The sequence below is a fragment of the Ictidomys tridecemlineatus genome, chromosome 3, assembly GCF_052094955.1.
Source record: "Ictidomys tridecemlineatus isolate mIctTri1 chromosome 3, mIctTri1.hap1, whole genome shotgun sequence".
Lineage (NCBI taxonomy): Eukaryota > Metazoa > Chordata > Mammalia > Rodentia > Sciuridae > Ictidomys > Ictidomys tridecemlineatus.
The window spans coordinates 104968000-104983888 of NC_135479.1; the positions used below are offsets into that span (position 1 = coordinate 104968000).

General features: G+C 38.9%; 1 pseudogene; it reads right to left on the reverse strand.

Moving 5' to 3' along the window:
- Positions 1-12038: 12038 nt before the first annotated feature.
- LOC144375718 (putative vomeronasal receptor-like protein 4) lies at positions 12039-12985 on the reverse strand (annotated as a pseudogene).
- Between the last annotated feature and the right edge of the window lie 2904 nt (positions 12986-15889).

A 15889-nucleotide genomic window follows, 5' to 3' on the forward strand; every position in this document is an offset into this window, starting at 1 on the left:
TGTAGAATCACATTTGTCATGTAATCTTACATGAAGGTAGGATAGTAATGTTTCATTCTAATATATTTTCTATTTCTATTACCCGCACTTCCCCTTTGTTTAATCCAAACTACTTCGCTTTTTCATTTTTCCTCCCATTGTGAATTATCATCTGCATATCAGAGAAAACATTCAGCCTTTGTTTTTGGGGGAAGGATTGGCTTATTTCACTCAGCTTGATAGTGTCCAATTGCATCCATTTACCAGCAAATGTCATAATTTCATTCTTCCTTAAGGCGGAGAAGGATTGCATTGTTTATGTATATCACATTTTCTCTATTCATTCTGTTCAAGGGCACCTAGGTTGATTTCACAGTTTAGTTATTGCAAATTGAGCCCCTATAAATATTAATGTAGCTGTGTCATTGTAGTATGCTGATTTGAAATCCTCTGGGTAGGAAACCTGGGTCAAATCGTGGTTCCATTAAGTGTTCTGAGGAATCTCCATACTGCTTTTCAGAGGGGTTGCACAGATGTGCAGTACCATCTACAATGTATAATTGTAAATTTTACCTTACATCCTCACTGATACCTAATGTTGCTTGTTGTATTCTTGATAATTGCCATTTTGACTCAAATGAGATAAAATCTCAGTGAAATCTTAATTTTCCTTTCTATAATTGTGAGAAATATTGAATTTTTTATGTTTGTTTACTGATTACATTTCTTCTTCTATGAAGTGTCTGCTCAGTTCATTACAACATGTATTGATTAGGTTATTTGTTTTTGTTTTTGTTATTTGTTTTTATTAGGTTATTTTGTTTTTGTTCAAGTCCTTTGGAGCATAGCAATCAGGATTAACTTTGGAACCGTGTTTTTTGAAGTTTTAATTGTCTCCATTCTGCTTGATAAACTATGAAAAACAAGAACATAAATAAAATTACCAGTACATTTATACCTGGGAACCCAGCTACATGTTTAGAAAAGTATTTAAAAGGATTAAGGGAAGAAATTTCTTTAGACAAATACCCCAGACTTTTCCATTATTAAAGGTAGGTGCTTTTCCATTAGCCATGGCCAGAGCCTGAGATTGTAACTTTAACACATCCAAAGAAGCATTATGAAAAGGATCAAGACCCATTAGGTGATTACATACATTTTGCCTTTGAATCCCAGTATCATTATATGGAACTCTAGTAACACAAAATTGGGTAATGTTATAATTTTTTTGAAGTCTCTGAGCCCATTGTAAATCTTGCACTTACTATTCTGGCCATACAATAGAATCTTTTAATCGTTGAATTTGGTTAAAATTTTTTGGTAAATATATACTTAAGTTTTCCAGGTTTCAGTAAAATTCTTTTGGAATTGTTGAAGGTAATAAGTAGTTTGTACCTGCTGATGTAATATCACTACTTCAATAGATGCAGGGGTGATGGTACCATGGAGAACATCCATGTCAGCAATCAGCCACCAGATAAAGAGTTTAGCATGGTTTTTCACATGTTGCAGAAGTTCCTGCATAAATGCTACTAAAGGGGTCACCTTCCATGATTTTTTAAATTTTACAGAGAGCCAGATAGCTACTGGATTTTTGAGAATTATAACAGTTTGTCCTGAACTTTGCCATAAAGTTCACTTGACACATTTTTGTAGCATACAGTTCTTAAACTTAACATAATAATTTTTGTGGGGCATTATATTGTACTGAAATGTGTCCATACAATAAAACATAGGGATTAAATACACGCTGTGAGATAGAATTTCTTATGAAGAAAAATGTTCACATAAGTAACTTTGAAAAACCAATTGTAATGATAATCACTATTCCAGACTCCAAATGGTTCCCGAATCAAATCCATCTCAATAGTTTCCTGAGTGGGCCCCAAATTCATTCTCATGGTTGGAGATGACAGTCTTCCTTTGACTAGTAAATAGTGGAGTTGGAATGTAAAGCAATTCTGCAAACATGATCTAAACTGTACCTGTAAGACAATCCTCATCCCAAAGCTCTGGATTCAGCACCAATCAGTTACCCAAACTACAGCATGTTTTCCTACAAGGGAAAGATTTCAAGGATGGGATGTAACACAGTCACACCTGTTGGGGATGCAAATCAAGTCAAGATGGTGCCTGGCAGTTTGCCAAGAGGAGTGGTTTGTGAAGTAAAGCCAGGGAATCATTGAGATGATTAGGATTCCTTAATGACTGACTGCTGTATCTAGATGATGTTAATTAAGTTAAGCTGTGTGTAATTAGTTGGGTATATGTACCTCTGCTGTCCCACAGAGAAGCAGCTCCTGCTACCTTGGGTGCCTGCTACTTTGAGTTCTGGCTCAGTTCCTGCTAAGTTCACTTGCAATAAAGTGTTCCCATTTCAATCTTCAAGTTGCTTGTCCCCCCTCCCCCAGTTATTTTTCCCAGCTGGACTTCAGCACACACCATCATGCCAATTCATCTGAAGGGTCCCAGTGTTCACGGTAAGAGTATAAGGGTCTTTTATTGAGTAAGTAGCATTAACTCCCTGCCAGTGAGGAATATATGTCTAGTCTTTGATTCTGCTTTTCATATGCAAACCAAGACTGAGGCCCAGTGTGGTGACAATATGAGTTATGGAGGAAAATTCAAAGTGGCAGTTGGGAGCACAATCCTGAGTAATTGAAAAGAAGTGCTTGGGAGGACCCAGCAGCTTAAAAAGAACTTGGCAAAATGGTGGTGGAATTAGCATAGACTGAAGGGGGAAGATGAATCTATTTAACTGGGTGAGTTATGGCAGGTTGTGAAATGTGGGCCCAACAAATCACCATGTCACCAGTTATGTTCACAGTAGTACATATGATGGAGACCATCATGAGGTACCTATTAGTAAGAATAATAAGCTTGCTCATTTATCTCTACTGCCCCTCTATTATGTCTGTTGTTTTCTTAAACTGTCCCCATGACATGAGGTGTGCTTTCCTAATTTGAGGCATTGACATTTTTGCCTGTAGTGATGGGATTCCCACTTAATCCATCAGCTGTTTATCAGGAATGAGCTAGTTGTTGTCTCTGTTGTTTCAGGTCTGCTGTGGCTGTTTGTGAGTTTAAAGATGATATGTAGAAACCATAAGGAGAATAAAGAAATTTGGGTGGGGGTCAGATCAATGAATGTCCCTTAAAATCAGTTTTCACAAATGAGGTGTACTATTTGAGGAGTAGAAAGTTGAAGGGGAAATAAATATGATAAATTTAATATATCTCTTGAGTATTAAGAAAAGGTAGAAGGACATCTGAGTAAGGGACATTAGTAATTTTGGGCATAAGGGTCAGCAGCTTTCTCGGGAATGGCTGAGAGGTGGGTAATTGGTACTCAGGTGGGGTCTGTGAGAATAGATTGATAAGAGGCATTAACAGAAACAAGATTTAAATTGCTCAAATAGATTCAAGATGGATGGCCTAGTTGGTGTGGTCAGAATAACTTTGAAGAGACCCTTCCATTTTTCTTATAAGGAGGCTACATGTTGGGAAGAAGAGAGGTAAATGAAGTTTCCTACAAAACTAGGAGGGGCCCCCTGAATACTTCAGGTGGGGGAGGGGAGGGTTGGCCTATTCACAGAGGACCATCATGAGGTGAGCTAGGAGGGGGGTTAGGACATCAGGAGAAATGGTGATTGAGGTTGCATAGCGGGTGGAAAGAGAGGTTACCCATAGAGAATTTCACATGATCTAATCATGAGGGGCTTCTTGGAGGAGAGTTTAAATTCAGAGAAGGGCCAAAGGGAGAAGTTCAATCTGAATTAAGTAAGTTTTTATAGTTTCATAAGGTAGACTTTATGTTTCTATTTGTTCTTTTAAAATTTCCTCAGCACTGTTGGTGGTAGGGAATGTGGAAGTTTCATTTAATATATAAATTTTTAGCCAATTCTTGGATAATAGAATAGATGAATTTGGGGCCATTATCAAACTGGGAAGGTGGCATGTAAATCACAACATGGAATTATATCTGGGCAAAGTTGTGTTGCAATTGTAGAAGCCCTTTTATTGGCAATTGAAAAGGCCTCTACCCATCCAGTGAATGTGTCTACCAAGAATAGGAGCTATTTGATTTTTCTTACAGGGCACATGTGGGTGAATCAAGTCACCAGTTCATGGCAGGAAGAGCTCCCTCCACTTGGTTGTAAGCTGTGGGGATGGTCTCACATTGAAGTTAGGATTAACCTTGAGGCAGGTGATGCAGGTTTGAGAAACTTGTTGGAGATACTGTAACTTTAAAAAGGACAGGTTTATTTAATTCTTTAGAAATAGGTGGAGGGAGGGAAGGTCATGGTGGAATAAGCTGTGTATGTAGGACAATAGAGAGCTCTAGTTTCATCAGAGGGAAGTCAGAGTTTTGTGGGAATTGAATATAAAATTGAACTAGGAATTTGGGATGATTGAGAGTGGTGGCCAGAGACAGCCACTTGTCTAGCCAGTCTGTCAGCTTCATTATTTTCTAAGAAAATGTACTACTTAGTGGATTGATGTTCTCTACCGTGAAGTATAGCCACCTTGCAGGGTAAGAGAGCAGCTTCAAGCAATTTTTTTTATGTAGGTGGCATTGAGAATGAGTGTTCATTCCTGAGAGAGAATACCTTGCTCTCTATAGATTAAGATGTTGGAAAGAATAATGTTATAAGTGTATTTGGAATCAATAAATATGTTGATTGATTTGCCTCTGGGTAGTGATAAGGCTCAAGTGAGGGGGACTAGTTCAGCCTGTTGGGAAGTTGTGTCTGAGGGGAGAGGGGAGTCCTCAATTATTTGAGTTAGTATGAACAGAGAATCTGCTGTATATGCCCCATGAATCATTGTGTAACATGCAAGGTACAGGGACTCTTTGGGAAGGCTCTATTTATGAACCAGTCTGGGGAGACAGGAAGCAGTTGATCAGTTATATATTAAAATGAATTTACTAAAAAATTGAGGATGTCAGTACAAGAGTGAGAAGTGTTTTTTTTCTGAGAGAAGAGTGGTGGGGTTTAATGAAGGGTCTTTCTGGAAGGTAGCCAGGGGATCCAGGTGTTGTGCATGCAGTAATTGGTCTCTGGCTGGGGGAAGAAGATCTGGAATGGAGTATGTGGTAAGAAGAGTAATGGGTTGATATAAAGTATCAATGGGGCCTCATGGATGAGGAGAACTGCTGTCCCTAAATTCTTGAGGCATTGGGGCCAGCCTTGATAGACTAAGTCTAATTGTTTGGATAGAAATGCAATGGGGTGGGAGGAATTCCCTGATTGGTAAAGAACTCCTAGTGCTGTTCTTGTTCTGAGTTGAGTGACAGGAAGAAAGGCTTACTAGGGTTTGGTGAATAAAGAATTTGGGACTAGAGAAGTAACTCTGAAGAGTTGAAATAGAAGAAAAAGAACAGGATCTGAAAGAACCGCTTCTGAGGCTTCATAAAGTGGTTTGGCTATGAGGGAGAATTTTGGCATCCAGATGCAAAAATAATTGAAAAGCCCTAAGAAGGAAAGCATATCCCTTTTAGTGGAAGATAGGCAATGGTTTTTAAAGCCTAGAGTCTTTCTGGGGCATGGTATGGGTGGTGGGAGTTAACAGTATTCCTAAATATTGCTCCTGAAGGGAGCAGAGCTGGGTTTTAAATTGAGAGACCCTGTACTCCCAAGAGGCCAGGCAGTTAAAATGGATTGTAGTTTGATGTTTGGAGCATTCTAGTGAAGAGCAGGAGGTTATCTACATACTGTATAAGGTGGATGGGGGATAAATGTAAGGTGGCTGCATCCCATTGGAGTGTCTGGCCAAAGTAGTGGGGACCATCTTGGAAGTCCTTGGGAATATGGTACAGATGAGCTACTGAGATGAATTTGTGTCTGGGTCAGTCCAGGCAAAAAATGGGTGTGAGGCAGGATGGGGAGAAATATTGAAAAGGCATCCTTCCTATCTAATGCTGAAATGAGTGGTAGAGAATGGGATATGAGAAAAAGAGTGTAGGGATTATGTACCACAGGATATCTGGGGACAACTGCCTCATTGATTATTCTGAGGTTCCATAGTAGCCAGCATGACCCATTGGGTTTCTTCACTTTGAAGATGGGGAAGTTGTGTGGGTAGTGGGTTGGTAAAATACGGGCCTATAGAAACGGGAGATGATGGGCCATAAATTCTTGAGAATTAAGAAAGTTTGAGAATATTGGGGATGGGTGATATAGTGAGTTGGGTCTTTTAGTTGGCTATGGACAGGGGAATGGTGTTTAGCAATGTTACACTGAGAGATATCTCAGGCTATGGGGTAAATTCCAGAGAGCAAAGAATGATCAGGAGGCTTAAAGTGTGCAGAGACTAGATCTGTGATGGAATGTATTAAAAAGAAGGTAGTGGACCTTAAGGGAGGGGTGATAATGGAGGCTTTTAATTTGTGGAGGAGATCCAGACCCAGTAGGGGAATGGGGCAACTTGGCACAACTATAAAAGAAAAGGATAGTGAGAGGGACCCAAGCATGCAAAAAAAAGGAGAAGTGTCTTTAGTGGATATATAGGAGTTCCCATGACTCTCCTAATAGAGGTATTTGCCTTGAAAGTGAGTCCATGCCATTGAGTCTGAAGCAAAAGACTCACCCCAGTATTAACCACAAATGAGACTGTGTGGCTGTTCACCATCTGTGTTACCCAGGGATTCTGAGATGTGCCATCTGAGGTTGTAGCAGCAGTGGAGCTCAGGCTCCCTCATTCCAGCAACTCAGTCAATGGGGACATGAGAAGCAGGTGACTACACTGAGGGGAGGGGTATTTTCCCTGGGGACAGTCCACCTTCCAGTGTCCCCATTGCTCACAGTTGTGAAAGGAATTGGTTGGGACCTCAGGTTAGGGTAGGCTTTTGCCCAATGTCCCACCTGCCCCCATTGGGAGCAGGGCCCAAGAGGTGTATTAGAGGATCTTGTGGAGCCACTGGCTGCAGGGACACAGATAAGGATGGCTGATTCCAGGAGCTGATATTTAGCTTTAAGATGCTTTTCTTTCTCCCTTTTGGCCTTGTCTTCTCTATTATTAAAGACTTTAAAAGCAGCATCTAGAAGCTATTGCTGAGGAGCCTTTGGGCCCTTCTCTGTTTAAGCTTTTTACAGATATCAGGTGCAGACCTGCTGATCAGTTGAACATGGAGAAAGAGGGTACAAGGAGGAGTATCAAGGTCTAGCTTGGTGTACCTGGTAATAGTCTCAGAAAGTTGAGCCAAAACGAGGGTGGGGATTTCATCACATCCCTGGTGATTTCTCTGATGTTGTTATAATTAAACTGGGTATGAGAGTTTTTTTCATGTCTTAAGAAGTAATTATGTGTTGGAGTCTAGTGAGCCTGGCACCTTGAGGTTGATATGCCCAATTAGGTTCAACTGCAGAGATGACATGATCTTCTACAGGATGGGCAAGGAAGCTTTGCGCATGGAGGAGGTTGGCATGCTCATCAGGGGTCAGGGTGGAAGCTAGGATATAGTAACCATCTGCCCAAATAAGACGATGAGACTGTGTCAGATGTGTGAACTTCTTCCTATACTTAGAAGGTTTTCAGAAAATGGTTCTACTTATCCTCTATCTGGAACATATCTGTCATAGAAAAGGAGACATGAACTTGGACTGTCCCTTCAGCCTCTCTCTCCTCTGTGAGAAGGAACATGTGTTGCGCTGGAAGAGTTTTTGACTGTGCACAAGGACAGGTTGGCCAGGGGGAGAGTGACCATGAGTTTGGGGCATGAGGAGGGGGATCTGATAGTTGAGAAGTGGTACCCTGGGATATGTAAGGAGGGGTTCATCTGCTATTTCTTGAGCAGTGATTGAGAAAGAGAGCTTTGAGTCTGTGAGGATTCATTGTAAAGCAGAACAGGGCTGACATAATGAGGGCTTTAAGCTGAGATAAGCTATCTCAGACCACTTGACATTTTGTTGGAGGTAATTTTCTAAGTCTTGGAGAATTTCTTTATCAAAGGTCCCATATTAGGGTTGTTTGTGCAAACTATTTAATATTTACTGTAGCCAAATTTGATATCCAGGTCAGTTTGGGAGTAAAGGAACTTAAGTTGATGAGACAACCCATTGGGAGTTCTGGGAAATTATCTGGATTAACTCCCATGTTGGAGGTTTGACTAAAGTGATGGTTCCAGATCAGAGTATCTCCCAAAATCTTATCTCACTGGACTGGACTATTCCAATGGAGAGTGGGAGAACATCTTCTCCTCATTCTTAATGGTGGTGGATTCTTGGGGTCCATGTTGGCCAGAAGATGAAGGTCTTGGGCAGGGTATATTACTGTGGAAGACCAGATGGGGCCTTACATCTCTGGAGAATTTGAAGGCCTGTGTTGGATGCAGGAACAAAATGGCAAAAAGTGGTCTCTGATCCAGAGGTGTGCAGGGTGCAAGGGGGATGGCTGCAGTGCCAAGAAAACAACAAATACAGATCTTTGCACCATCCACATCTCAATAAGGCCACAATAATGTAGCCCAGGGGTGGGGCGAATCTTGGGTTGTGTACTGGAAGCTGTTGAACCAAACTGGACTTAGAGTGCATAAAGTGCCTCCTTCTACAGGGTGAGAGGTCATGAGGGGAACAGTCAGTGTGGGGATTCAGCCATAGCTTTAGGAGTTGTAGCTGGGGGCTCCCCTGACCTCAGAGATCCATGGGGGTGCTGGATGATTAAGAGTCAGTTCCCAGATCTCATCAGCTGTTTAATGTGACTGTTGGGGGAGGGTTTCTTAGGACCGTGAATGGTAATTATCACCTTACTCCTGGTTCCTTGTCAGAGAATAAAAATATAAGCACAAATAACTGAGGTGGGAGCAGACCTCAGTGGATTCAGTGATGATATTTATTAATCCGCAGAAGCAATCAGTCAGGCATTGGAGGGGCTCAGTTTTAAGTTAGAAGAAAATGGCCACTAGCCCTATCTAGAGATGTAGAATAAAGATGGGAGGCATGGGAGGGGGCAGAGGTTTACCAAGGATGGTGGACTGTGATGAACAGCATTATCCAAAGTACATGTATGAAGACATGAATTGGTGTGAACATACATTATATACAACCAGAGATATGAAAAATCATGCTGTATATGTGTAATAAGAATTGTAATGCATTCCACGTTCATGTATTTAAAAAATAAAATCAATTAAATATTAAAACACAAAGAAAATGGCCACCAGTTACAGAAGACCACCAGTTTTAATGAGGATAGCTTAATGATTGGAGACTGAAGCAGAACATGTCAGTTTGGGCAGGCTGGAAGAAACTTGTAAAATATACAAAACTCATTGTTACTGGAAGGGATAAAAGCTCAGAGCTCAGTACTCATTGCTTATCTTTCTGCTTCAGGATCCATTGTTATCCAGAGCTTTACCATTTGCTTTTCTCCTTTTAGGACTCATCAAAAGTGGGAAAGTTCAGGTCCCAGGTCTCAGTAGTGCCTCCTCTATTCAGGACCCACTGTTACTGGGAAGTATTAATGTTTGCCTTCTTCCCCCTCCCTCCTCCTGGGCCAAACAGTGCTCCTTTCTTTCTGGGGGCTGTCTTGGGCAATATTATTTTTTCATGTCCTTCAATACATACTTAGGCAAGTGTTGTGCTTCTCTGCTCTATTCTCAACCCTTTTAAAATTTTTCTTTTGTGATGGGACCTTGCTAATTTGCCCAGGCTGGCCTTGAAGTTATGATCCTCCTGTCTCAATCTCCTAAATATCTCGGGTTACAGATGTGTACCAACATGCCTGGCAGATATAATGTTTTTTTTAAGAAAGTTTATAACACAGACATTTTGAGACAAGAAAAGAGACAGTGTAGCTCCAACAAATTCACAAGACAATAGGGAAGATAGGAGTGAAGTACATAAAAAAATCTGGAATAGCTTGGAGCTATGTACATGCCTGTAATACCAGTGGCTCAGGAGGCTGAGGCAGGAGGATTGCAAGTTTCAAGCCAGCCTCAGTAACTTAGTGAGGCCCTCAACAACTCAATGACACTCTGTTCATAAATAAAATACAAGAAAGTTCTGGGGATGTGGCTGTTGGTTAAATGCCTCTGGGTTCAATTCTTGGTATCAAAACAACAAAAACAACAACTAGGATTAGTGCCTGACAGTAGATTTCAGTCTCTGGAAGCCAGCCATGTTTTGAGTTGGTGATCCAGAGGACATGTGGGTATTCAGTTTCACAGTGCCTAGAGCTGGTATCTCCTGTAGTTTAACAGACTTCCTGTGCTTTGAGAAATATTTTTCCAGTTTTTTTTTGTTGTTGTTAAAATATCCTAGTAGTGACCTCTTTAAATATGCTGTGTAGTGAAGAGGATGTAGTTCAGAAGTAGAGTGATTGCCTAGCACATGTGAGGCAATGGGTTCAATTCCCTGAACCAAAAAAATAAATAAGTAAATGAATAATTTGGTAGGTAGGTAAATTACTGACATTTACAATATTGTAGTCCACTCACTACCTCTATTTTGTTCCATATTCTTAAGTTACCACAAATGCAAACCATGTCTCCATTAAGCAATCACTCTCACACACTGCCTTTTCTGGCTTCATTTTTTTTATCTGTTGGGTTTCCATATTCTGGATATTTCATATATATAAAACCACAAAATATGTAATTTTTCTGTCTTATTGGCTTACTTAGAATTTTTTAGGTTTATCCATGTTGTACTTTATACCAGAATTTCATTTTATGCCTCAGTAATATTCTACCATATATGTATGTGTTCTAACCCACACATATCACATTTTATTTATGCATTCTGTTGGTAGACATCTTTTTGCTAGTTTTTAAAAATTTTTAAATTGATTTTTTTTAAAACAAATGACCATGGAATGCAATACAATTTTTTGATTTTAAAATATGACAGCAGAACGCATTATAATTCTTATTACACATATACAGCACAATTTTTCATATCTCTGGTTGTATATAAAGTATGTTGACATATTTTTGCTAATTTGAGTGGTGCTCCTGAGAACATTCACATACAGGTGATTGAGTTTTTGTTTTCAGTTTGTTTGGTAAATACCTAGGAATGGAATTGGTAGGTCATGTAATGATATTTTATATTTATCATTTTAATGAAACCCCAAACTACTTTCTATGACAACTGTACTATTTTTCATTCCTATCAAAAATGGATAGTGAGGGCTGGGATTGAGACCTAGAGATAGAGCACTTGCCTAGCAGGTGTGAAGCACTTGGTTAGATTCTCAGCACTGCATAAGAATAAATAAATAAAATACAGATTAATTAACAATTTAATATATTAAAAAATGGATAGTGATTCCCATTTCTCCATATCCTTACTAATACTTACTAATTTTGTTTTTACTTTTTTACTGTAGCCACCTTAGAAAGTGAGAAGTGATATCTCATTATGGTTTAAGATTTTGTTTTTGGTACTTGAAATGAACCCAGGATTACTCTACCACTAAGCATCATTCCCAGCCCATTTAATTTTTGTTTTGTTTTGTTTTGTTTTGTTTTGAGGAAGCATCATTCTAAGTAGCCCAGTCTAAACATTAACTTAGGATTCTTCTGCCTTAGCTCCTGAATAGTTGGGATTACTTGTGTGCACCACTGCAGTGTGTGTCTAATTTTATTTTTCATTTGATATTGGGAATTAAGTCCAGGGGAGTTTTTTCCAGTCCTTTTTATTTTTTATTGAAAGATAGGGTCTTTCTAGTTTGCTGAGGCTGGCCTCTAACTTATAATCCTCTTGCCTCAGTCTCCCAGGCCTTATAGGTATATGCTTCCCTGCCTAGCTCAAAATAATTCTTAAGAATAAGTGTAACATAGATATTTTTAAACAAAGAAAGAATGTACTTCTAATAGACCATCACATATTAAATTTTTAAGTAATATAGCGCAGGAAGAAAAAAATATTTCCAGAATGAAATTTAGACACAAAAATTAGATGGAATAAATTGTAGAAATTCATAAATATACAAATGCATATTAGGGTAAAATTATTCAGAGTTTTTCCTATCCCAATATATTATTTTTGTATGATAGAAAGTGTGAAATTCTACATTAATCAATATTTTTCTCAGAGAAAATTAGAAAAAATTCTTCAGAAAAGTTTCATCAAAAGGTGGCCTTTCTTCCCACATGTAAGTTGGGTGATTTTTGTTATTTGAGTGTCAGCATTGATTAGCACCAAAGGACTAACTGTGCCATAGCCATTGGCCACAAGCATTTGGACACATACCAAGATGGCATCAGTGGTCCATGTCAAACCTATGGTCAATGAAATGATGGAGTCTGCACAGTATAGGACAGCAAAGCAGCAGATCAGCAGCAGAATGCTTTGAGTGGCCCTTTGTTCTGGGGAGGATTTTTGAAAGAGAACTTGGAATTGTGAATATTCTGGGACTACTTTTTGTGTCTGTACAAGAGAATGACCATGTACCCACTGGAAAAAACCATAAGGCCCACGAAGAAGACATCTCTACATGCCATTAAGGTGAGAAAGAATTCCCTGTGAATGTACTTCATGGGTAGAAAGGAATAGTGTTCAGTGACGAACAGAAGACCAGGCTGGGTCTTATTGGGTGTGGACACAGTGTACAGGAGCAATATGCTACAGGTGGACATGGTGAAGACCCATAAGAAGAAAAATAGCTTCAAAATTGGATTTGTGTTTTTCAGTTTGATGTTGGCCAACTAAGAGACAGTGGGGCTGATGGTGATGGCCTGAAGCACACTCAGGACACAGGTGGTACAGATGGACAGTCCCCTCATGACCTTGTTCAGAAAGACTAGCACTTTGCATTTGAAGTCTCCTGGAATATCCTGTGTTTCCCAAATGTCTGTAGATACCAAAAGGCCCATGGTGAGGAGCATGAGAATGTGTGTTAGAGCCAAGTGGACGATGGGGAGGTCGGTGAACCTAGGCTTGTGGCCCACATGGACAGCAGCACTGTGGAGGCAAATCAGAATTGCATTTGCTGAGATCCCAATGCCAGCCTGGGGATAAAAGGCATTTCTTATGGCTATATAACTGAAATGTTGGTCCATCTTCATGAGGATGTTGAAGTAAATGTTTCTGAAAGGAAATGCAGGACTTCATGTGACATATACAGCATTTTCTTTGGCAGGCTTCCAATCATCAATTTGCACTTTTCTTTCTCTAGAGTCATCATTTACCCAAACAATTCTATACAAATAGGACTATCTCTGATGCCTCATTTAACTTCAAGTAAGTTCTGGGGCATGCATGGCTCTGGATCGAGTGCTTGCCTAGTGTGCATGATGCCCTGGGTTCTGCCCACCACACTGCAGTCAATACATATATCATCATCACTTATTACTTCATGGAATGAATTTTTAAATCTCCCATCTCCTCATGGGGTATCTATATCATATCTTTATCTGTAAAACTTTAATAATTACTGTGCTTTTATTCATGTCAATAATTATATTATTTAATGGGTAGCATTTGTGTACTTTCCTGTTTTTCCTGCATATATCTTAAGGGTGAAGATGCCTACTTGTTTACCTTTGTATCTGGAAGATCCAAGACAGTGCTGCCTAGACATTGTTCACCAAAGACTGTTTATGTAAGTCTTGGAGAAATGGAAGTAAGACTCTTCCAGGAAAAATGTCTGAAGAGTCCCATTCTCATGGTTTGTTTATGAAAGTGCAGAACACTGAGGGATTTAGTAGTGTGCATCTCAGACCCAGCAGCCTGTGTTTATCTGAGTTTCACCACTTACTAGCTGAGTGAGCATTGTCAATCAGTTAACATCATGAATAAAAGTGGATAAACACAATACTTTTCTCAAAGCTATTGGAATAAGCAAGTGAAAATCATTTAGAAAATACTTGACATGTATGAAGCACTATAATAGTGTTAAATATTGGTTCCTAATTTATCACCACTCAACTTTGGCTTAGGAGCATTCACATAGGACATTAAAGATTTCAAAGAGAGATTAAAAACCTACCATAACATTGGCTTCCTATGGCAAACATTGATCCTTGGTTACAGGAGAAATTCTAGGTTTTAAAAAATTTTCCATTTTCCCCAGGAAATACCTTCAAATATTTCTGCATTCATAATCCATTGTGTGGAGACACATGGTAGAGCCTCTTAATTATCAATCAAGAAGTATCATATTTTATGCTTTCATTTTATTTCTCATTTTGTATTGAATTCACTTCTTCTTGAGTCAAGACTCCTAAGCAGGGGTGGAATCAGATGAAAAGGCTGCTTTCTGATGGCTGCATGCCACCAAGCTCTCCCGATGCCTCCTCCCCATCTCCACTCTTATGGCATCTTATCTCTATCCTTCAAATATAGCAGATTCTCAGATCCTGCATCTTTAAATCTGAAGCATAATTTTTTTATATATAAAGATCTTCATTGGAATCCACTTTCTTTTAGAGCTTGACATATGATATTCTGGAACCTCCTGGCATTGAGGGTCTGTGTTGAGAAATCAGCTGAAATCTGAATTGGTTTACTCCTATATGTAATTTTTTTTCTTGCAGGTTTTAAAATTTTATTCTTATTCTGTTTATTATTCACTCTTATTATAATGTGTCTTGATGTGGCTTTGCTATAATTTTCTTCTTCTGGGGTTTTGTAAGCCTCTTGTAGTTGATTTTCCATTTCATTCTTTAGATATGGAAACTTTTCTGATATTATTATTTTTAAAAAAAATGTTTATGCATTACCTTGGTTTATATCTTCAAGCCTTTGATTAATCATAAATTTGGTCTCTTCAAGTTATCTCATATTTCATGATTTCTTACCATCTTCTTAGTGTGGTTGACTTTATTTTCAAGAGTATATATTTTGTCTTCATCACCTGAGGATTTTTTTTCTTCTAAGTGATCCAATCTGTTAATGATAGTTTTCATTGAAATTTTAATTTGGTTTATTGTTTTCTTCATTTGAAGATTGCTGCTTGATTTCTTTTCATAATATCTGCCTCTTTATTGAAATGATATTTTACTTCCTGTATTTCCTCTACTGTATCATCCTCATTTCAAAGTTAAACCTAATTATGTATCTTCTAAGTATCTTTTCTTATATTTCTTCTACTCTGTCATCTGTGTATTTTTTCGTTGAAACATCCTGGTATTTTGACGCATTTTCATCCCATGATTTTCATGTTGTTTGTGTTTCTTCCTCCCTATCACTATGACACTGAGACAGTAATTTCTACCCTGTAGTCTTGTAGTGTCCCTGAAGTCTTCCAGTACCTCACCTTAAGGGGGAGACAAATATTAATAGCACCCAAAGCAAAAAATATACAACTTTAATCCTAATATCTCCTATTAAAGCAGCTAGAGTTTTGTCACAATAAACAGAAATGATGTGTTAAATTATTGTCTACAATATAAATAGTAAGTTTGATAAAAGGGTTCAAAATTTCTAATGATGGACAATGAGAGAACAGAAGTACTGTAAGATGTAGTGTTTTAAAGGGCTTATAAGGAGAGAATATAGAGATAAAAGTGAAAAAAATAATTAATAGAGTCTTGCTTTTACTTTTAGTATGAAATTCAGAAAGAGAATACAGGGAGACAGACATGTGAGAGAAAACATATATACAAATACTGGCACAACTGTGGGAGTCTTTTGTGGAATTGTTAATGTGAAATTGTACCTCATTAGGGCTTACTCTTTGCTGAAATCAGAACTGAATACAGAATCCCACTATGCATAATAAAAGCCTCAGTGACCAAGATTATTCTGAGAACTTTATACTTTCTTACACATTTTCAGGAGGCATGAGAACTGCTGCCTCACAGACTGTGTTAGACCAGGTCATTGGAACTGGCTGGCAATAGGTGAATGGTTAAGTGTGAGGCCTGCATCACTGCTGAGTGCAGCTAAAGTGATGGAGGTCTCTAGTATCTTCTCTTGGTGACTGCAGGTAGCTGAAGCCATGATGCTACTGGTGGTGTATG